This window comes from Rhinolophus sinicus, linkage group LG10 (genome assembly GCF_036562045.2).
Source record: "Rhinolophus sinicus isolate RSC01 linkage group LG10, ASM3656204v1, whole genome shotgun sequence".
Taxonomy (NCBI): domain Eukaryota; kingdom Metazoa; phylum Chordata; class Mammalia; order Chiroptera; family Rhinolophidae; genus Rhinolophus; species Rhinolophus sinicus.
In genome coordinates this window covers 22,066,202-22,089,524 of record NC_133759.1, presented here as the reverse complement: position 1 = coordinate 22,089,524, position 23,323 = coordinate 22,066,202, and the positions used below count along the sequence as shown (strand labels likewise).

At 40.4% G+C, this 23,323-nt stretch overlaps 1 protein-coding gene across 9 annotated transcripts in view; it reads left to right on the top strand.

Annotated features, from left to right (window-relative positions):
- The window catches only part of LRRC3B (leucine rich repeat containing 3B), an 86,095-nt gene that overhangs the window by 4,841 nt on the left and 57,931 nt on the right, over nucleotides 1-23,323 (top strand). The window contains exon 2 of one of the 9 annotated variants that reach the window (XM_074312746.1): nucleotides 15,376-15,511. The exons of 7 other annotated variants lie outside the window; for them this stretch is intronic. The gene's annotated coding sequence lies outside the window, so the exon portion shown is untranslated. Of the gene's footprint in view, nucleotides 1-5,373; nucleotides 5,395-15,375; nucleotides 15,512-23,323 lie in introns of those variants that run through there. One more of the 9 variants, XM_074312745.1, reaches the window with a different exon arrangement.

Genomic DNA, 23,323 nt, shown 5'->3' with positions numbered 1-23,323 from the left:
TCCCCCTCTTTCCCACCACCTCAATCTGCCATCTGTGTCTGGTTGGCTGGTCTGAATGCCACAGTCCTCAGTTATCTCAAAGAAAGCATTCACTTTCTAGAGAATTCATTAGAAATGAATACTGTTTTTCTGTAAGTAGGTGAAAATATGCACAGCTGCCCCACTCTTCAGGGAAAACCATTAAAAACCAGATCACCCCAGAAGGGTAATGTGGGGATGCTGGTTTAGTTGGATTACAACTGTGTTAGAGGAAAAAAAGGTGTAACGCTGAAATTAGGTAAGACAAAATCTAAAAGAAATGGTCTGTCTTTTAGGAACTGCAGAAATAACATCTTTTTGCACCAGGGCATATAGCTTGGTTCCCAATTTCTAGCTTTTTCTGGGATTGTAGGAGAGTTAGCTGTATCCTCATCCTAATTTTGTGATCCACATGCCCTCTACTTAGTTTTCTTCTGTGTGCTGACGTGTTAAAGTGTCCACACAACAATTCTGATAGGGCAATTCTTTGGGTGTGTGTTTATCTTATATCGTGTAAATATGAGTTTGTTTTATGACAATTACTAGTAAGCAATAAGCTCTGGGAAAAAGGTGATGAAAAAAATTTATTCAGAAAACAATGAATAAATATGTTTATGCAATACATAATGTGAACTCCAGTTCTCAGTTAGGTATTTAAAAAAAATAATCAAGAACCGGAGAATCTGAGCTTGACCTATTTTTAATAACAAGAGGAGCCAAATAATAAGGTTCTATGGAGTTTGAAGAAGACATTGGCAATGGAGGAAAAATGACCAAGTAGAACCTGAGAAGCTTTATCCTCATGGATTTTATTTTAAATAAAAATATAATATTTTATTCTATATTTAGATTTGAATAACCCATAAAAATTAATGAAGTTTGTATTTTATCTACAGATTGTGATTTTGATGAGCTTTATAGTCTACAAGTGGTTGGGAACCAGGATGGAAGCTTTTATATCTTACATACTAGTTATAGTTATATATGCTTTATAAAAACTTAGGGAATTAATACATCACAACATGTCATATTAAATGGCTATTTTTTTATGAGAATGAAGTTTGCAATCTTCTCGAGCACGTACAGGCTTGGAACATCTATTTTCCCAAAGGGGATAAGTTAACAGTAAGAGCCCTATAATTCATTTAAAATAGATAAATGAGTAAATATTAAAAAGAACCAACATGATAAAAACATTTCTTTTTTCCTTTAAGAGGATAAATGAATAGATTGGTAAAGTTTGTATAATTTACGGTTTCATTTTATCCTAAACTGTCTGAGCTACTTTTTATGTTAACACTGGTCCAGTGCAAGCATCACGACACTTTCAGACAATTTTTTAAACAAAGATTTGTGCCTTTTATTAGAACTAAAATGGCAACAAATGTAAAAAAATAAAATATTGTGAGTCATTCTCAAACATGGAGTAATACTTTACAAAACAATTATGTTTTCAAGTATAGATTAGTTTCCTTTTTTTCTTTCTTTTATTCTTCTTTCTCCTTCCCTTCCTCCTTTTCTCTCTCTCTCTCTCTCTCTCTCTCGCTCTCTCGCTCTCTCGCTCTCTCGCTCTCGCTCTCGCTCTCTCATCATTGATAGAATTTTCAGCCTGCATGTAAGTATTCAGTACCTTGCTGGGAGAGATGGCTCTTTCAGGACAAATATTTCCCCTGGTGGGGTGGGGAGAAGGTACAGGGCACTTGTATGTTTGTCTAAAGGTAAAACACAAAGGTCATGAAGTCACACTGTTTTCCATTCTCGTCCTCTAACCTCAGTTCTGATTTAGAAAGGGATCCTTGTCTAGGCCTGTATAGGGCTCATCCTGTGAGCAGTGACTAAGCAGTCCATGCTCTTTTTGCTAGACTGGGAATTTGTGCACTGAGAAGAATCCTGGCCCAGTCTGCTGACCTTCCCTAGGCATCTGGTCATCAGGCAGTATCAAGCAGGAACGTTTTCCATCCTGTCTACAAATTATATTCAAGCTTGGGGTTGCAAAGTTATGTAGCCTCCTGCCATGAACTGTTTCATAGTCATTTATCTGGGTGGTCAGTTTTTTGGGGTTTTTTTCAGTGGCTTCTCAAAAACACTTTCTCGAAACGAAATTAATACCCTTCCCTAATGAAAGGGATAGTGTGGACTCTCAGTGCCCCAAGCATCTGTTACAAAAACCATGAAAGTGGTGTGGTAGATAGGCAGCCAGGTCAAGAGAGAGGCAACAGAGAAACAGTAGAGGGTGGGGGTAGAAGAAAAAAGTGAATGGGGGTAAAAGAGGCAGTCCATTAGGGAAAACAAACCCCCAAAGGAAAAGAACCCAGCGATTAGAAGATTAAGAGATAGTTGATAGTAAACTGAAACTGAAGGATAAGAAAAACAAAGGCCTATGAAGATAAAGAAAGCTAATGGGAGTGACATAGAAGAAGCTCTGTACTGGGAAAGATAATATTCCTCAATAATTCCTCATGGTCTAGATAACTCAAAGGCAGGCTAGCTCCTCGGCCAGAGGGTGTGGTTCTCTTTCTCACCTTCCCATCTCTTGCTAATGTGGCTGCTCATTGAAGAGCCCTTTTCGCAGGCCATGGGCTCTTAGTCTTATTTATGCCATGGTGCCCTTTGGTGGTCTGACAAGTTTCAGGACCTCAGAATGTGTTTAAGTGAATAAAATGTAGCAATACGATGATAATGTACATTTTATTGAGATGATTATATAGACTATATAAAACATTGTGGCCTACCCATGTTTTTATAACAAGCTCTAATGATGGGACGAATGGCTACCGTTCTTTTGAAGTAGGGATGAGCCCAAATGCTGTGAGATTACAGTACCAGCTGTGTGGTGATATGAAGAGATCTGATTTATATTGACAAAATTGCTGGTACTGGTATTGCACTTGGAGTTTGTGGCCTGCATTTATAATAACACGTAGTGCTAAATTGTTGCTCATTGTTAGCATGTAAATGCGTGACTTTTTTCCATTTAATGAGTTAATGAATCCCATGAATGATATTGATAGATGCCTTGGAGGTCTATGACCCTAAGAACCCCAGACTAGGGTAACCATATAATGTACTGTCTGCAACTGCACTACTTTTGAGGATGAAAGCAAGCATAGCTGTTACGCTAAGACAGTAAATGTGATTTGGGACAGCCTGGGCAGATTGTAACAAAGCTCCCGTTAGCAGCTTTTCCCTCTCTCAGATCTTTCTCCCCAGACCAGTTTTCACTTCTTTGGCCCAAGAAATTGGCTTTCTCTGCCCTATTCACAGGGATGGTGGTTGTGGATACTAATGGGCACGGGAAGTGGAAAATAATCGTTTTAGCCGAAAGAGGGTCACATGTGAGGGCCACAGCCAGGCTTTGGGATGCTTTTGTAAGAACTGGAAAATGGGCTTCAGCAGAGCAGCATCAGCCTCTGGCTACTAGCTGGGTGATCCCTGGCCTGCGCTTCAGTTTCCAGTGGCCGTGGTGGCCCGATGCCCTGTAGACTTGGCCAATGTCACCTGAAGTGCGGTTGAATTATCAGACTACAGTGCGTTTCAGCCAAAAGTTTTAACTTCCCCTCCAACATTTTTCTTTTTTTTCAAAGCAAAGCTGCCACAGTGGCTTGTAAAGGTTTATTGCTGTTCTCTGTCCACTTCCTCACTATCAGGAAATGGCCTCAGTGCTGGCAGGTGGATAGAGACCCATGGGAAAAGGCCAGGATCTAGAGAATTCTTACACTGGGTAATAAGGCCTTGAGTGACAGAGAGGAGACTGTGGTCATGGAGTGTTTCCTAAACAGATAGCTCACATTGTCCTTGTTGGGGGAGGATGACAGGAGGTCCCTGCTCTGGATAGTGCCATGTTTCTGTCTGTTCTAATTGATGAAGTGGAACCTTCTTAGTAGAAGAAAAAGCTCGTTTAAGAAAGCCTTTGGCTTTGCAGGATAAAGGCAACATCTCAGACAGCACACTCTTTATGTCCATGTAGGTCATTTGACTGAGACCCAGGCAACCCGGTTCTAGCTCCAGCTTTGGCCCTCACCAGCTCAGTGGCTTTAGGCTAGCTAAGTGGCCTGCCCTCCACTCTTCTTCCTCAGTAAGAGGGTGATTGGATTCTAAGTGGTTTCTAAAGCCCCTTCCAGCTCTATGGTCGATAATGTCAAAGACATGTCTGGGATTGTTTTATTTATACTCCACATGATGGCTTCTCTATTCGAGCTGGGTCAGGCCCACTTCTTTGCTTAGGCTTTCCAGCACTTACATGCCACAGACCCAACAATGACAGATAGACACTACGATCCTGAGGGCCTGTGACACCTGGAACACTTCTGGGAGCCTAGAATAAGGGCATGGGAGTGGGGAGGTGGAGGGCAAAATAACTGATAGCTAGAGGGATAGAGTAGGAAAGGAGTGAAATAACTGACCAGTTTCCCTGCAGCAATAACGGTCATGCAGGAAAGATGTAGGAAAGGTGAATTTCTAAAATGTTGATTGTGTACCCGTCTTGTGTCCAACTCTTTAAATCCATAAATCATGTCACTCCCTACTGACAATTTTTAAATTACTCCTGGTTTCATAGAGGAGGATTACATCGTTGGTATGGTTTAATAAGTCCCTCATCACCCGGTCCTACCTATCTCTTTATCTGTCATTTTCCTTGGCATATCCTACACCCCCATGTGTTAGAGCTGGTGTGTTAGTACTGATTAGTATCGGCAATTGTTCACGTATCTTCTTTCCAGCTCTGCATTCGGTGATATTATGTTGGTAGCTTGAAATCAGCTATGGCAGGAGTATTTACACCATAGCAACTAACATACATTACAAAGCAGTGTTTTTTTTTCCTAGAGAGTCTGTTGTTAAAATTGACCAGCACACAGCATTTCCTCCTCCTCACCGAAAGACTTGCAGTTCCTACAACAGAATGTGCTCCTTCACATCTCTCTCTGTTTGGCTTGCCATTCCCTATTTCTGAGAGTTCATCTGTCCTACCCTCCTCTCTCTCTCTTTCTCTTCTTCCCTCCCTCCCTTCCATCTAACTGTCCACCTACCATCCACCCATCTATCCAGAGGTAGCCAGACTCGGTTCTAATTTCTCTTCTGCAACTTACTAGCTGAGTGAGTGACTCTGGGAAAATTTCCTGACCTTTACTATGCCTCAGTTTGCTCTACGTAGAGCGGGAATAACAATAGGTAGTTGTGAAGCTTACATGTTAACACGTATAAGGTGCTTTGAATAGTATCTGGCACGTGTGAAGTATTATTTGTCTTTGTTTTTAGGAATGATCACAGCATTATTAATTTTTCACTAGGTGACCAGCACTGACTATGAACATGTGAAAAGAGGTTCAATAAACCAAGCACAAGAAAATGTTCAAGAGCCTCGAACAAAGCCTGGTTAGTTTTCCCAGAGATACCGGAATTGGTTTCATGGAGCCAGGGGCATTTGAACTGAATCCTGAAAGATCGCTTACCTATAGCCATCAAACTGGCACGACGGATAGAGGCGTCCCAGGAGGAAGGAAGTCATGTGAGCATAGACCCGAAAGAGGGAACAGCATGACGTATTAGAGTTTTGTGTAGCTGAGCAGTAGCTCACGGAGGCAGAGGGAGGGGGTCTTTGATCATATTTGGGTTATGGCAAGATCCACAGGGAAGTGAGCTACTCTGTCCTCTTAACTCTGTCTTTCTGTTGCCTGCAGCAGTCTGAGTCGGACCTTTGGATTTTCCAAAAAAAGTCAGAAATCCAGATTTTTTTTTTTATGTGAAAGCTCCTAATGTTTAATGGTGAAATCAATTTAGTTAAAAACAAAACACATCCACAGGCTATCTCCAGCCTCATGCAGAGAGGGGAGCTCTAGGTGCCCAAGCTTGTGTAAAGTTATGCTCTGCAGTTGGAATGCCTGATTTTGAATATGATTCTGCCATTAGCTGTATTAACACAGGTGAGAGTTCCTTACGTGCTCTGAGCCTTGGTTTTCTTGTCCTATATACCTTGCCGTGAGGAGCCCTTTGGACCATGGAGATAAAAGCCCTCACAAAGGACCAGACACGCGTTAGAATTATTCATAGGCCCTACGTGCTGTGGCAGAGCCGTACACTCAGTAGAGCCCTAAGCCTGATTTGAGTCACCGGAAGATACCTGAATGTCCTCACCCACCTTTTTAATTTCAACAATAGATGGGGGGAGAGAAATGTGAGAATATTCTTTCCCTTTTATTTCTGTTGAAAACATCACAAGGAGTTTTGCATTCCCTTTTGGAAGTCTGTATGTCAAAGATCCAGCTAAGAGTTCTTGATGGCTTCTGCATGGATCCAAGATCACAGGGAAAAGTGGCACTCAGCCTCGGCACGGTGTGTGTTGCTTGTTTCTTTGAGGTGCAGGAGGAATTTCTGAGAAGTCAGCCCCACTGAATGTTAGTCCAGGTCATTTCAAAATCTGTACCTGCATTTGGTACTTTCCTTTCTTTTGATCCCTTTCCATTCCAGGCTGGCTTTGATCATGCAAGCTTTTAAGGAAACGATCAAACCTTAGAAGACTTGAATTATTTCTAGTCGAGGGGCTGAGCTTGGTGGGTGTTGGCTTCCACACAGCAAAGAGGTAGATATGCACCCAGCCTACTGTAGCACGCGTGGTTAAAAGCACTGTGTAATTGCAGCTTTGCAAAAACCTCAGGCTTATTATTCCATTGAGTCTTGGTGTTATTCTGATTTTATATTATCTTTATGTGTTTTGTTGTATTGCCTGATTGAACTTGATCATGAGAAGCTTCACAGATGCAAGCAGACCTTGAAGTAAGAATACCTGACTTAAAAAGCCCATCAGTTATGGATTTTGGCCCCACTGCAGAGATATAACCACCTCTGCTTCAGGAGCTTACCTGAGCCTCAGAGTCTAGTTCATTCTCCTTCATGCCCTAAGCCACCTGGTCCCTGAGGTATCTGATGCTGCTGTAGCACTCATTCCCTGTTGGTGTCTGGGGCCCTGTCCCACCAACCACTGCAGGAGCCGAACCCCAGAGAAGCCAAGGTCCCACTCTTCTGAGATGGATTGGAAACACTTAGGTCTGTTGAATTAACATGATAGGTGAAATAGCACCTTTGACGTTAAAGAGATGTTGAAGCCCTAACTCTTAAGATGGTATTTGGGGGAGAGGCCTTTGGGAGGTAGTTAGGTTTAGGTGAGGTAATTAGGTTTAGATGAGGTCATGAGGGTGGTACCCTCATGATGGGATTTGTGCCCTGATAAGAGACACCAAAGGGCTTGCTTCCTCTCTTTCCACCTACACACACAGCAGTAAGGCCTTGTGTGGGGGCAGAGTCCTAGAGAGCAGTTTCCAGGCTCTCGGCCTCACGTGGAAAGGTGCCGGCTCGGGTAGTAGATGGCCACCAGCTGTGACTGGTTGGCCATCAGCCACTAGCATAACTGCCGTAGCTATGCTAGGGGGTTGGTTGTTGGTTGGTTGGCAGAGAAGTGGATGGCGGATTGCAGTTAGCAAGGGGTTGGTTGGTTGGCCGAGAAGTGGGGAGTGGTAGCTGAGACCCTGCAGGATAGCCTGTATGACACCCTGCATGACACTGTGTGAGGATACAGCAGGACATGGCCATCTGCAACCCGAGAACAGAGCCTTCACCCAACATTGACCATACTGGCACCTTGATTTTGGACTTCCAGTCTCTAGAACTGTGAAAACCAAATTCCTTTTCTACCCAGTCTATGGTATTTTGTTATGGCAGCCCAAGCTGAATAATATAGGAGGTTACTATAGGTTACCCTGGGCACCTAGCCACCTTGTGAAACATCTCTTTGAGCAAAGATGTGCCTGTTTTTGTACCACTGTATCTGATGTTCACCACCAGCCTGGCACACAGTAGGCACTCAATAACAACATGTTGAATGAATGAATGAACACTAATGAATGAAGTGAAAAACATCCAATTTATAAACAAACATTTGGAAAACAATTCATCAAGTGTTAGGGATTTCCTATAATCATGGTTTGAGATACAGGAAAAACAAATGTTTTTAGAGTATATTGTGTGTGTGTGTATATGTGACTATATAGATATAGATATATATGTATATGTATATCTACGTCTGTATCTCTCTCTCTCTCTCTCTCTCTCTCTCTCTATATATATATATATATATATACACACACACACACATATACATATATATGTATGTATATATTTATCATGAAGCTGTTAACAGCCTGCACTTTTTTTACTTGCTCACCCCATGGAGACATAATGATAGTAAAATAAATACAGTCAGCATGGTTTCCTATTTACCCAGCATGCAAGCGAATGACTGTTTCTAAGCATTTGCAATTTCATCAAGTTCTCCTAGAACTATCCTCCATAAAGTGATGCTGAGTTGGGCTGCTCACCTACCAAAACCTAATTAAGTTTAACAAAATAAAAAAGTCACTTATTTGTAAGAGAATCATAGCACCTCAATACCGGAAAGGACGTCTGAGGTCCCTTTTCATTTTAAATCCCCAATAGGTAGGTTGCCATAGAAGGATGTGATTTTTCTGAAAATAAATAAATAAAAATGGTGGCTTTAGGGTTCTTTCTTGTTCCTCTGAAAAATCCATCAGACACTACAAAGAGTTTGCTCTATGGCTTTTGCCGTTTGAGAATGGGGAAGCTATTTCCTCAAGATGCTATTCATCTTTATTCATATCTAGGTGCAGATGAGTTCAGAATGTGTGGGTGTGGGATTTGAAGAGTCTGAAGTGCTTAGGTAACAGTTGGCATGCCAGTTGTGTAATGAAGAATATGTATAGGCAATATTAAATTGTGGGCTAAATTTTGTTTTTGGTGTTAAAAAAAAAAAAAGAACAAAATTTCTAAAAGCGACAGCGTTGTTTTTACGCCGGCGTGTTTCTAACTGTTGGGACAACAGTGCTGAGAAATATGGGCCTCCAATATGCGTCACTTTCTCCTGCCTAGTCGCATTTTCCTGTGTAAGTACCGCATAGCTTTCTTTTTAAGTGGAAGGTGCTGTAGTGTTTCTAAATATACATTCATATTGTACTCAACTGACAGAGGGAAATAGCTTCAGTAATAACAGGCAAGATTTTAATTCACTTTTCATATTGAAGGTAGGAGAATCAACTGGTTTCTAGAAAAATTAATGGTAATATATTGAGTTACTAATGTGTTTCCCCAAAAATCAGACCTAACCGGAAAAATAAGCCCTAGCATGATTTTTCAGGATGACATCCCCTGAACATAAGCCCTAATGCATCTTTTGGAGCAAAAATTAATATAAGATCCATTTTTATTTTCGGGGAAACACAGTAGGAAGTTACTGCTTGCTTCCCAGGCTCCAAAATCTCTAAGTCATCATCAACTTCTAAGACTTTCTCATGTGAAATCATTAACTATGACTTCTATTAAAGAGTCATGTTCCTTTCTCTACTGTTTCCTTTATGCTGACAACAATAGAAAAGGAATACAGAGAAACCTTCTTTCTACTCAGTTGTGGGTGGAGTGGGAAGTGTGAGCATGACTGTGACCATTGCGAGGTAACATTTGTGGATTCTAAGTGTAGTAGGTATCTCTAGTTAAAAACACTTGGATAATTGGGATCCTAGATTAGTAATATAATGCCTAGGTCAGAGGGTTTTAATTATTTTCCCTTTTGGTAGTCTAAGGAAACCTATGTAACCCTTCTTATTTTTTAAAATGTAAAATTAATATATTTTAAAAATTTGTTTAAGTTAAATGTAAAAGTTAAAGTACATAGGATTACAAAGAACAAAATATTACACAAAACACTAATTCTCACAGAACTTAACACATTTTGCATGACCTATATCACTGCCCAATCTGTCAAATATATATATTTTTAAATTACTTTGAATAATACACTTTAATAGTTAACTTCTCCATCAGTTGTGTTCAAACTTGCCTGTTCTAGACTTGCAGCCCACATGCTTATCATATTTCAAAAGACAATGCTAACTTAAGAGAATTTTTTTAAAATTCTCATTTGAACTGTCTAGTTTTGCAAAACTGTAACAAATGATTTAAACGGCTGATGTCTTTCCATGTATTCATGAAGAACAAACACGTGTAGATAGGGAAAACCATAAAGCATCCCCAGAAGCCTGGATCACTAGCTGAGGAAATGCACTTGCCCCCTTTTGTGGCTGAATGACTACTAGATGAAACGTTGACCAGCAGTTGCCTCTATATATTCTGAGAGGCTATTGTCAGAAGAATTAACTATCATGATTTTAAAGTCATGATGTACATAAATGTTCTTTCAGGATTTCTAGAACAACTGTGCTGTCACATGAAAAACAGCTGCGATTTGAATTGGTGCCATCATAGGTACTGATAATAGTCGTGTAGTCTGTTTCTTGCCTTTAAAATGTAAGGAAATACCAAATTCTCATTGGAGATCAGTGGGGAAAAAATTGGAAAAGACCTTTCACTGTTGTGGGTCCCCTGCATTCTAGCCATGGCCACACTGGGGGACCATGCACTCCAAGTTAAAAACCTCTGTCTCAAGGTGCGAGTCAATACACCTGATAATGTGGGAAATTACAAAGCAGTTTTCAGACAGATGAGACCCATAAAAGAGATTATAAAAGAATGTCATTTTCTGTTTGATAATTGATGTAACAGACATGCCAGAATTCAACCTGCAGAGCGTGGTTGGCTTTAAAACTGGCCCTTTTGGAGAGAGATACCAGTGCTTTGATTCAAAATATAATGTTGGGTCTTCTTTGAGAGGCAGTGGTATATGTTTTGAATATTCTCATTAATATTAATTATCAAACTGGAATGGGTCTGGTGTTTTGAAATAAGCCAAAGTCATTTGGAGTCAGGCTGCTGAATGCAGAGGGTGATTAAGGTGTGTAGACACCAGATGGGAACTTGAAAACCCTAAGGCTTCATTTCGGAAGGGGCTCATCAGCTACCCTGAGGGCATAGTGGGTGGAGGTGGGAAGGGATGAGACCCCGAAAAGATAGCGATTCCAAAATGAGAGTACCATTGGACTCAGCCTACAGTGCTGGGGTTACTATAAAGGGGCTCTCATTTCCCTCTATAAAGTCACATTCCAAGATGGCTTCAAAATATCTAGTGACAACATTTGGTAGTCACAGTCAATACATTTTTAAATAGAACTCACTTTACCATAGAAATATGCTAGCTACCTATGTAATTTTAAATTTTCCAGTAACTACATTAAACATGGAAAAAGAAAAAGGTAAAATTAACTTTAATAATATGTTTTATTTAACCCACTGTATCTAATATGATCACTTTTATATGTAATCAAATTAAAATTTATTGATTTTTTTTGTTCAGACTGAGTCTTTAAAATCCAGTGTGTATCTTATTCATACAGCACATTGCACTTTGGGTGCTGAATTTTCATCAGAAACATTTGACCTATACTTAGAGTTCATAAAATTTACAGTTGGAAAAACAGATTTACATATCCAAGTTGTTTCAAATATACTTAAATATTTTCAAATAACTGAATTAAGTGTTAGTTTTTAGATTTAAATTTATCACAAACAAAATTAAACGTTCAGCTCCTCGGTCTCACTAGCTGCATTTCAAGTGCTCAGTAGCCACATGTGGCAAGGAGTTCCCAAAAGCACAGACCTGGATTATGTGGGGGAACAACTGGAAAGGGAGTCATAGGCACAGTGTGGACACTTAAACTCTCTGGAAAAATGAAGGGGAGATGCTTATCCTTTCAGTTGTTTTGTCCTTTCTATGAATCATTCCTTTCAGTTTGTTAATCCAGTATTTTTCCCAAAGTTCCCTATGTTCTCTTTAGGATCCTTTTATATGACCACCCCCAAAGGGTCTTCTCTTATGTGTATTCATCGTTTATATCCAGAGGCACCATGTGGTCTCTGCTTCCCAGATGGAAGATTCAGGGATGAGTTTAGATGATGAGATGAAGACAGGACGTTCATGCTCCTGCCGCAGGTTCTTATGACTAAGCAGTTGAACCAGACGAGAAAAGTCTCCTGACTTAAACCCCACTGGATGCCCACCACACTCAAAGCACCTCTGCTGCTAATTCTGAAGATTTGGGGTGGGGCCCAGGAAACTGCATTTTTATCAAGTCGTTTGTGCTCTCCCCACCTCCCCCCACCAAGTAATTTGGACAGCCTAATTGAAGAACTACTGCCCTAAGCAGCCCACCTCCCACTATATTGTTTTTGCTAGTGGTGTGTTCTGAGGACCCCTTCATCAGAATGCTGTGTCTTATTAAACTGAACAGTTCTAGGCCCTGCTTCTAACCAGCTAAATCAGAATATCTGAAATATCCAACTATTCACAGGATATCTGTGGCACTAAGAATCTGCATTTTTAACAAGTTCCCTAGTAATTCTCGTGCCTAGTAGATTTTAAAAGCTTTCAACTTTATGCAGACCCTTCAGCGTGGAAGCAAAGGGAATTTTTCAATTCCAAGCTTTCTCATTCATCCTCTTTCCCCGTGTGTGACATTTAGAAATGCGCAATGTTGTATTTATTCTGCTCTCCTGTGTTCAGGTCATTTAACAAACATCCATTTGTTCCAGAGACTGGGGATCCAAAGATATAGATCATGAGATACTGTCTCTGATCTCATAGAGGTAGCAGACATAGGAGGGAGAGACAGATCGGTGGAAAACTGAGTTTATAAAGCATTACAGTGCTGGGTACAGTGAAGACACGAAGGCAAGTGTCATGTCCACCTGGGTTGTGAGTTGATGAGAATATCTTTAAAAGGGCTTCAGAGACCTTGGGTTGATTGAGGAAAGATAAAATTGGTATTCCATTAGACAGGAGGGGAAGGACACCTGGAGACTTAGTATGAATTAGGGTGTGAACAAGGAAGCATTATTCCATGTCATTCATTATCCCATGAATGACATGGAATAATGGGTTTACTATAGGGATCAGACCATACAGATTTGTGGGAGCTGCTTGGGATGCAGAGGCCTGGCAGGGCCCAGGTGGAGCAGCAGAGAGAAATCACTGAGCAAGGATGATGAAAAGAGCTGAAGCGGAGGTCAACAGAAGGCATCGCCTCTGCTGCTGCTGGTGGGTCTGACGTTGCTCTAGGTCAGCAGGGCTCAGAGAGGACTGAAGTGAGGGGAGGCAAGGATAAACGGGAACCTGGGGGAATGAACTGAAACCTTTGCCTGTAGAAGGACGGGGTGCACTTTACCCAGGAGCTGCTCACACAGATTCCGAAACTGAGGGTGAAAGCCCTGCGGGAGCTGGGCAAGCTGGGGGCCTACCTCTGCCCTCCCCAGGCAGGTTAAATTAGATGATCTGTGACAATGTGTGAGGGCTGCACTAGAGCTTTCCATGTACACCGCTGATGGTTCACTTCTGCTTCCAAATTTCACACAGATTTATATTGCAGACAATCTTAACTTGAACCCCACAGGGAAGGGAATTCCAGAACACATGCTCAAATGGAGCTAAGTAAACACCATACAAAACCACTAAAGCTGGCTTAGGAAACCTGTGCTGGGGGTGGCTGGGTGGGGCAGAGGGAGTGTTGGGGTAGGGGAGTGGGAAGTCAGGCAGGGTGTCAGCCTTTGTGAAGAGATAAAGCAATAGATGGCCCTAAGGTTCCTGCTAAATATTAGGGACTTTATCCTGTGGATAGCAATGGATTATAAATGGGGAGTAACATGGTAACATGGGCTTTCTTTAAAAAAATAACTCAAGCAGTGGTTCTCAAACTTTCTGGTATCAAAAACCTTTTGATGCTCAACAATTACTGAGGATTCCAAAGAGTTTTTGTTTATGCAGGTTATAGTATCCATATTTGCCATATAAGAATTTAAAACTGAGGAATTTCGGGGCAGCTGGTTTGCCTAAGTGGTTAGAGCGCAGAGCTCATGACACCAAGGTCACTGGTTTGATTCCCACATGGGCCAGTGAGCTGCGCCCTCCACAACTAGATTGAAAACAATGACTTGACATGGAGCTGAGGTGTCCTGGAAAAACACACTGTTCCCCAATATTCCCCAATAAAATAATACAAAAATAAAAACAGAAATTTTAAAACATGTTTATTAATTCAAGAAACCCATTACATGTTAATATAAGATCATATTTTTATGAAAAATAATTTGTTTTCCAAAATAAAAGTTTAGTGAGAAGAGTTTTACATTTGATTTACATTTCTGCACATCTCTTTAATGTCTGGCTTGAAAGAAGACTGTCTGATTCTCAGATCTGCTTCTACATTCACACTGTTGTGATATCCCCTGTCAGAAAGCCTTTGGAAAACTGCTGTACACTTGTGATAGAATAAGGGTAGAAAAGGCAAATTATGTCTTTAGTATTATGTTACAGTATTATGAAAACAGTCTCTATGATGTGTACATTCAAACCATGTCTACAGTATGATAGTCTTGTTCCCACGGATCCCCCATAAGGGTCTCAGGGACCTCCAGGAGCCATTGGTGTGGAGGGTAGCTTGGTGGGCAGGTAGTCAGGAATACAGGAAGGAGACCTTGTAACAGTGTTAGGGAGGAAAATAAAGGCCCTCACCAAGGCATATCAGAGGGAAGGAGAAGCGAGGATGGAGGACAAAGATGCTCAGGAGACAGATGCTACACAACTTAGTAACCAATGGGATGTGGGGATGAAACCGAACATCCTGGGCCAATGGATAGCTGGATACCTACCAGCTGCCAGTAAAGGCGTGGGGTGTTTCTCAACCCACTCTGAGCCTGCCGGGTCTTCTGTTCCACAAGGGTTTAATCTGAGATGGAAAGAAGGTGGAAGGTCCAGCCCTAGGATAATTATCTGGAGAGCTATAGCTGACTTTTTATAGTATGAGTACACATTGGATTTAGGATGGGCAGAGTTACTAAAAGCATTGCGTGTGGGCTGTCCCAGTCTGCATGGTTCACATATACAGTGACACAGAGAAAGATGGCTGCTAGGTGAGTAGCAAAGATGGCAAGGGTGAGGTTTAGAGAATGCCTTGCTCTTTGGCCACATTTGTGCTTGAAAGAGAATTTAGGAGGGACTCAGAAAGCCAGAATGTGCTTTTCCATATATACGTGTGTGTGAGTGTGTGTATGTGGTTGTGTGTGTGTGTGTGTGTGTGTGTATATATATATGGTTTTATATATGGATACGGTGTGTATGTATAGGTGGTTTTATATATAAATAGCTGTATAGGTTTAGACCTAAGCGTGCGAAGTAGAATGAACTGGCCTGGGCATTCCAGGTGATGGAAGTTCCTGGTTTGCCTCCAACTGGCAGTATGATCTTGGACAATTCACCAAGAGTTTCTGGGCCTCAGTCTCCCTTCTGGGAAACATAGAGGATGTGAAATATCAGGAATTCTGTGATCCAATATGCACATTTTACAGGCCACAAAGAGTGATCTTCCAGAGGACACAGTGATTCCATCAGTTTCAGAGTTTGCCTGAGAAGTATTTTCCTGTTTTCAATCTTGCCTGTTGAGATACTGGGAAATGAATGGAGAAGGAATCACCCTGACATCAGGTAACTATAGATAGAAGCTCTGTCTCTCAGGAGTTGCAAGTCTTGTCATTTGTTTGGATGTTGTCCCTAGCCTGGCAACCTTGGAACCTTCTTGTTTCCTTAGTTCTTGAGAAGGCCTTTTGTGCCAACTCTGTCTACATGCGCGCGCGCACACACACACACACACACACACACACACACACACACACACACACAAACCTAGTTGACCACACTCTACTCAGTATTTCCCAAGTACTCCACTATGGTATGGGAGGTAGTTTTAGATGTATACAATTTCTTTTTATGTATTTACCGTGTTTCCCCCAAAATAAGACCGGATCTTATATGAATTTTTGCTCCAAAAGGTGCATTAGGGCTTATGTTCAGGGGATGTCATCCTGAAAAATCATGCTAGGGCTTGTTTTCCGATTAGGTCTTATTTTCAGGTAAACACGATATATGTACTTTGGTGGGCGTTAGAAAACTATAACAGGCATAGCAAAACCATTTATATCATTGTTATTTCTTAGCATAAGAAAGAGTTTAAATAAGTCAATTGAATTAAAGTAAAAGATTGCATAAATGCTAATACAGGTAAAACTGAATGTAGCAAAATTCCTGAAGGGAGTATGTGAGTGACTAATATGTAGGAAGCACTAACTTAATTGTATTCTGAGGCCTTTAACAAATTCAGGAAAGGTCTTACCAGGTGATATCTGATATATATGTCAGAAATGTTTTATTCTTCATTGGTTTGGTATTTCAGCCTAAAAATTCCTTTTGGAAATCTGAGTTATTTCACATCTACTTTACATCGGTCATGTTAGGTACTTAGTATGAAGGGAAATTCTGTAAAACAATTGGTCATGGACTCTACAAAAATTTCAGTGTCATAAAGGACCAAAACAAACAATCAATCCCCCCACACAGACACACAAAACAACAAACAAACAAAAATAAATGTCTGGGGAATCATTCTAGATTAAAGGAAATTAAATAGATATGACAATTAAATATAATGTGTAAACCTTGATTGGACACTTGGTCAAAGTTAAGTTGTAAAGGACATGTGGGAAATTCAAAAACCAATTGCTTATTAGAAAACAGTATAGTTCTAAATTTTAAATTTCCCTAGTGTGATAATTTTAGTATAAAAGGGACTAATCTTGGTCTTAGTAGATTCATGCTGAAATGTTTAGGGATGAAGGACATCAATGTCTGCAACTAATTCTCAAATAGTTTAAGCCAAAAAAAAAAAAAAATATATATATATATATTCACATATACACATCATGCCCATATAAACATACAGATGTATACATACACGTAACATAAATAAGCACATACATATACAAAGACACAAAGATATACTTGCCCACATACATAAAAACATGCCATAGACCTATATTACATGCAAAGGGAAAGCAAGTATGAAAGAGTATTAACAATTGGTCAATCCGGAGTGTTCATTGTGCAATTCTTATACCCTTTCCGTAGACTTAGACTTAAAACTTTTCAAAATAAAAAGTTACAAGAAAATAATAGGCTTTCTGAGATAGATTGGTCACAGAGATAATCTAAGAATTTCAGGGTGTAAATCAAGAAGTAGGTGTTGAGGAATTGGATAGCATTTCTCTTTTACTAATTTTCCTTTTATTATTATTATTTTTTTTTATCCCTCACCCACTCCATCTTTAAGTTTTTGTCGTTATTTTGATTTCACCCGTCCTTCTACTCCCTCGTCTTTGGCAACCGTCAGCTTGTTCTCTGTATCCGTGGGTCTGTTTTGTTTTGTTTACTTATTTATTTTTTTCTACACGTGAGATCATACAGTATTTGTCTTTGTCTGACTTATTTCACTTAGCATAATACCCTTCTAGGTCTATCTATGTTGTTGCCAATAGCAAGATTTCATTCTTTACCCATTCATCTATTGATAGCCACCTAGGTTGCGTCCATATTTTGACTATTACTAGTAATGCTGCAATGAATATAGGGGTGCATATATCCTTTCAAATTAGTGTTTTTGTTTTCTTTGGATAAATACCCAGAAATGGAATTGCTGGGTTGTATGGCAGCTCTATTTTTAATTTTCTGAGGAATCCCCATGCTGTTTTCCATAATGGCTGCACCAATTTACAGTCCCATCAACAGTTTATGAGGGTTCTCTTTTCTCCACATCCACTCCAGCAGTTGTTATTTGTTGATTATATATATATATATATATATATATATATATATATATATATATATATGAGGTGGTATCTCACTGTGGTTTTGATTTGCATTTCCCTGATGATTAGTGATATTGAGCATCTTTTCATATGTCTCTTGGCCATCTGTATGTCCTCTTTTAAGAAATGTGTATTCAGGTCCTCTGCCCATTATTTAAGTGTGTGTGTGTGTGTGTGTGTGTGTGTGTGTTAAGTTGTATGAGTTTTTTAACATATCCTTTGGATATTAACCCCTGATTGGATGTCTCATTTGCAAAAGCTTCTCCCATTCAGTAGGTTGTCTTTTTGTTTTGTTGATCGTTTGTATAACATTTTTCTTGAGCCTAGTAAGGACACGCTTATATAGGTACAAAGACCCACCTTTGCTCTGCAGCTATTCCACCCCTAATAGTCCCTCTGCCAAGTAACTGTTAAATGTAAAGCTGGTCTCTGGTCAGCAGAGCCAGGGACAGACTGTTCTTGGTGGCTGCCTGGATTCTAACTTTCACAGGCTTCACCATTATACTTGATAAAACAATACTGTTACACACAGAATAGCCTCTACTCTGGTATAATAAGATTTTAGGGAATCCCAAAGCCCTTCAATAAATATTTTTTGAGTGCCTACTGTGGTCCAGGAATAGTTCCTGAGGTGGAGGAAGACGGTTAAGATCCTACTTGCCATGGAGATTACTGGTATGTTCTGAAGTGAAAGGGATGGAAGTATCCAAGCAAGTCATGAGATGAATTGGGTGATATAACGAATCGCTAAGTCTTGTAAAGAAAAAAAATATGAAGGTAACAAGACAGAGAGTGATGAGACAGGGTGAGATAGGATGGATGTGGAGGGCTTCCCTGGGGACATGATCGATCATTAAGATCACAAGGATGAGTATTTTATTTTAAATGTCTCTGCTATTTATTCCTAATTCCCCCAGCTTTTGAGTTTGCTCCAATGTCAAGGTCCAGGATCTTTTGAAACCTGACTCTTCTGCTGGGCTGCCACAGGGTCCGCGCTTCCGGAGTATTTCATGCCAAGTGACTATAGAGTAGGACCAATGTATGGGTGTGCTCTTGTTTTTCCGTTTTCTTGTTGATGAATGCATATGCGCTCTGTGCACTTTTCATCTTCATGATGGGCTTTTAAGAAAGTTTAATCCAAAAGCCACAGAAAGCTCATCATTTGCTCATACTGACACAAGGTGATGAAAGTGAGTTATTGTCCCTGAATAATGCTGCAAGGAAGACTTCCAACCAGCAATTTTCAATAATGCCACATTGGCACCCCTCTGAATTACTATCTGCTTTTGCTAATTCAGTATGACAGGTTTCTAAAGCAATTTGAGTTCACGCAAAAGCAGTGACACAGAGAGTATTCAAACTTGTTTAAAGGAAGGTGGGGAAAATAACTTATATTGCATTCTCCTTGTAATACAGATCGAGATCTATTTGGATTCATTTCTTGGAGGCATTAAGTATGTTTTATTTATTTATTTATTTATTTTTAGTCACCTTTTCAGTTACATCTAATAATTATATTCTATCTGCAGTGCTTGAATTTACTCCAGAGTGTAGAATCCGTCAGCTATTCTCCATCCCAGAGGCCACCAAGGACAGGAAATGGAAACAATATTTCTTAGCATTAGAGAAATGCCAATTTTTAAAATCAGGCCAACATTATGCCTACATATAAAATCACTCACAAGATAGGCTGGCAGGTTAAAAGGATCCGACGTAGGATTCAGAATATCAGTGTTCCTTCTAGTTGTCTTGTTTCCACCTGAATGAACCAAGCTGGCCTTCCAGATGGTGGGGTGTGGGCCAGGCGGTGTGGTATAGTATAAAACTAAAGGATTTCGAGTCAGAGAACCTGTTTTGAGTCCCAGCTCCACCACCTATGACTGTGAACTTGGTTCAATGCCTGGCCCATTGTAAACATTCAAGAAATATGAGCCTCATTTCCTCCGCCTCTGTCTTCTTTCTTTGTACATGGTCACGCACACTCAAGTAGGGAGTCCCTTACCATTCTCTCCCTCAGCTCCAGTCCGTCACGCCAGCCTTCTTTCTGTTTGTAGAACATATCAAGCATGTTCCTGCTTCAAAGCTGCTAAGTTTACACTGCCTTCTGCTTGATTTGCCCCTCCCTCAGGTCACCCCATGGCTTGCGATTCACTTTTAGTTCTCAGCTCACATGTCACCACTAAGAGCAGCCTTCCCGTCCTAGATCACTCTCTAACACAATACCCTGATGGGTTTTCCTCTTGGCTCCTCTCACTGTCTTATGTTATCTTGATGATTCATTTGTTGGTTTTTATTGTCTGTCTTGGCTCTCAACCCTCAGCTTTATGGAAGCAGAAGCCTTGGCTATTGATGGTATACCAGCACCTAGTACATACTAGTTGCTCAATAAATACTTGCTGCATTGGAAGTTAGTGGGACCTCCATGAGAGATGGGAAAGCCTTGCATGACTGATCTGAAGGTCAGATGATACAGGTTTCTGAGAATGCTTTGTAAATTATCAAACAGTACGGAAATAACACTTAATAAGTCTTCTCCACCTCATCCATGAAGCACCCCTTCCACATTGCCTCAGCCTGAAGTATCCTCTTCATACTCTTTCAGTATTTTCCGTAATGCTCCGGCATTTCTGACACCTAACTCCACTCCTGACACATCTCTTTGGCAGGCATTTCAAACGAAACTTGGAAGAAATTGAAGCAAGAGGAAAAAATCCTCCAGCTTGGAAATTGGTACTCAGCAAACAGTTTACAGATATAAGTACACAGAGTAGGCAGCATTTAAACAATGCCCAGCATCAGAGGGAACCTATTAAGAACTCATGCTATACACAGCCTCCCTATGCCAAGTTTCACTTAAAGAAAATGGCGTCATACGTGTGGTTTGGGGGAGGCAGCAAATAAATGCAGAGGGTTCAGGTTGGAGGCAGGCCCAGTGGTGCCATGGCCATGGCCCATTTTTGTTTCTTGTGTTCCTCAACGCAGCAGAGCTGGGATGGAACAGGATAGGGCTGATAATGCGCTGCCGGGGACATCTTGCCCATGGATACTAGGATTAGCTATTTATTTTTTTCATCTACCTACTTTTGTGGGAAAATTTCAACCTTGACTATTTATAACCTTTTCAGGCTTCAATCAAGTTGTAGTAGGCTGGCTTTGAAAGAGCTTGATTTTTAAATTGTGGAGGGAAAGGAAGAGGGGGGTTTCAGAAATCTCAATCCATTATTCATGATGTTTAGAAAGATGTGGGTTTTTCTACAAGTGGGAAAATCATTCCAGATAGAGACTAAATCAGGCAGCGAAATGTGTGGATTTCAGAGGGTGATACCCCTTCCTCGCGGCCACCTTGTAGACTCAGTATGCAAGCGTGCTGTGCGTTCTTCCCTCCCCACTTTCTCTCAGTTTTGCCAGGAAATTAAAAGGGGTTATTTAAGTGTCAGGGGAAGTTGAAATTTCTAGTTTAAGAGAATAAAGCCAAATTTTGAATTCGGGAAAAACTATTTCACCTGAATTAGTGAAATATGGCTCTCAAAATGGATAGTCTCCCTCTTTCTGGAAGTATAAGGATGTTGGTAAACTGAATCAGAAAAGGAGATTGTACATCCGATCTGTTTTCTTCTCTCCCCTCCCCAGAGGACCAGATTCCTGCCTACACCTCCTACAAAATGGAGTCTGTTTGTTAAACTCCCAAGAGAAATCCTTACAAAAATGCTCATACCTAGTGAAAAAAAAAAAAAAAAAAGAATATATAACACAAGGATTTTGATGCTTAATGCAAAAAATATTTCAATTACTTTTAATTCTCAATTTCAGCGACTGAAAGAGTGAACAGTTGCAACACCAAATTTGTAATATGTACTATGCCTTAAAATGAGCACATTAGCTATAATAAAGATAAATTTACTAACTATCTGCACTCTCTTAAACTTACATTTCTCCCTTAAGGCAATTCACAAATAAGAACAGGGCACTTTTCTCTTTTGGAGAACTGAAACTTTCTCATAGAGAGCTTTATTTAAAGAGGAGAGGTGAATTAATTACCACAGGAGAAATCACAAATTAAGTGCAGCCCTGAAATACAGCTCATTCAGAGGATTTAACACGCCTCTTTTTTTTTTTTTTTTTTTTTGAAGCTACTTAACATTTTCAAGAAAAGAATTAGAAGTAGGAGGCGGAACTTAAATTCCTAAAGGGGTCCAAGGGTTTCACATTGTATCATCTGACTCAAGGCCAGGCTGCCCCAGGGAGGACCAAACACCACCAGAATTTTCTGGGAACGTCTCGCAATTGATTCTTTTGCTTGTGTGCTTGTTTTTGAGGATAAAAACTTCCACTGGCTTTTGTGGAGAAACTGACATTTAAGCTCTAACATTCAAAGAGCAACCTTTGACCCTCTGACTTCTATAGACTATGTCTTTGGAAACTTTAGTTCAGAACATGTCATCTTTACTTCAGAATATGACATCAACAAATTGAAGAGAACTTCCCTAGAAGCCAGTCGTGTGACTGTTTTCCCCAGGTCCTGATCTTCATATTCCCCAAATTAAAAATAAATTCAAACTCTGAATTTTACTTTTCATGATATTTGACCTAAGGTCGTACATTCCCATTATATTTGAAGGAGAATTTCCTCAGTTCGGGTCTCTATTACTTTATGCCTCTACCCAAATTTGCTCCTTCTTTACCCCCCTCCCTCTACCTCAGTGACTACTTCATAGTATCGCCAGATTCATTTTCCTAAACTACCGCTTTGAGTTGGTTACTTCCTTGCTTAAAGCATTTGGCAACTCTCAGCTATCAATTAAGTCAAATTTCTTAACCTGACATCCAAGGACAGCCATGGCCCCATTCTTCTTCTCCTAATAATTTTCCTGGTACGTCTCAATGCTCATGCTGGACGTGATTCAAACTACTGATTGACTGAACAGACCCTGCATTGTCTATGCCCTTGATGTAGTCTCTACTTAAGACTTTCTCCCTCCTCTTCCTCTTTACTTATCCAGGGCTATTGCATCCTCTCAATACCCGGGTCAAATACTAATGCAGGAGTTTTCCTTGACCAGCTCTGATTAAAGTAATCCCTCCTTTTAAATTAGCTTTCACCTCTTGGATATATTTGCTTTATTTTTATTTTTTATTTTTTTTTGCTTTTGGTAAGCTATGTCCAAGACTGTATGTCTTAAGGTCCAAGACCATGTACGACCGCTTAGTGTACCCCACTCACTGCCTAGCTTGCTGTGTTACACGTGATAGGTATTCAGCAATTATCTGAGGAAAAGCTGTTTCTAATAAACAGGAAGTGTGGGCGGCTCCCATTCCTATGGGAGTCAGGTAAGCTTTTCTATTGAGCCTCAGCATCCGTGTCAGATCACTTTACGTTCAGAATATGGGCTGTTGTATGCAAAGTCTGAAAGGCCAGTGAAGGAGAGCGTGAAACATATTTGGAAGAGGTAGCATGCTAGATCTGGCAATGGGGAGGGAGGGGTCACCCAGCTCGCCCCATCAGTGGCCTGTCTACGGTAGGGCCGTGGGAGCAGCATACCATGGGGGCAGGCAGTAAGGAGGAGCATTGATAATTTAAAACTATCATAAAACCAACGAA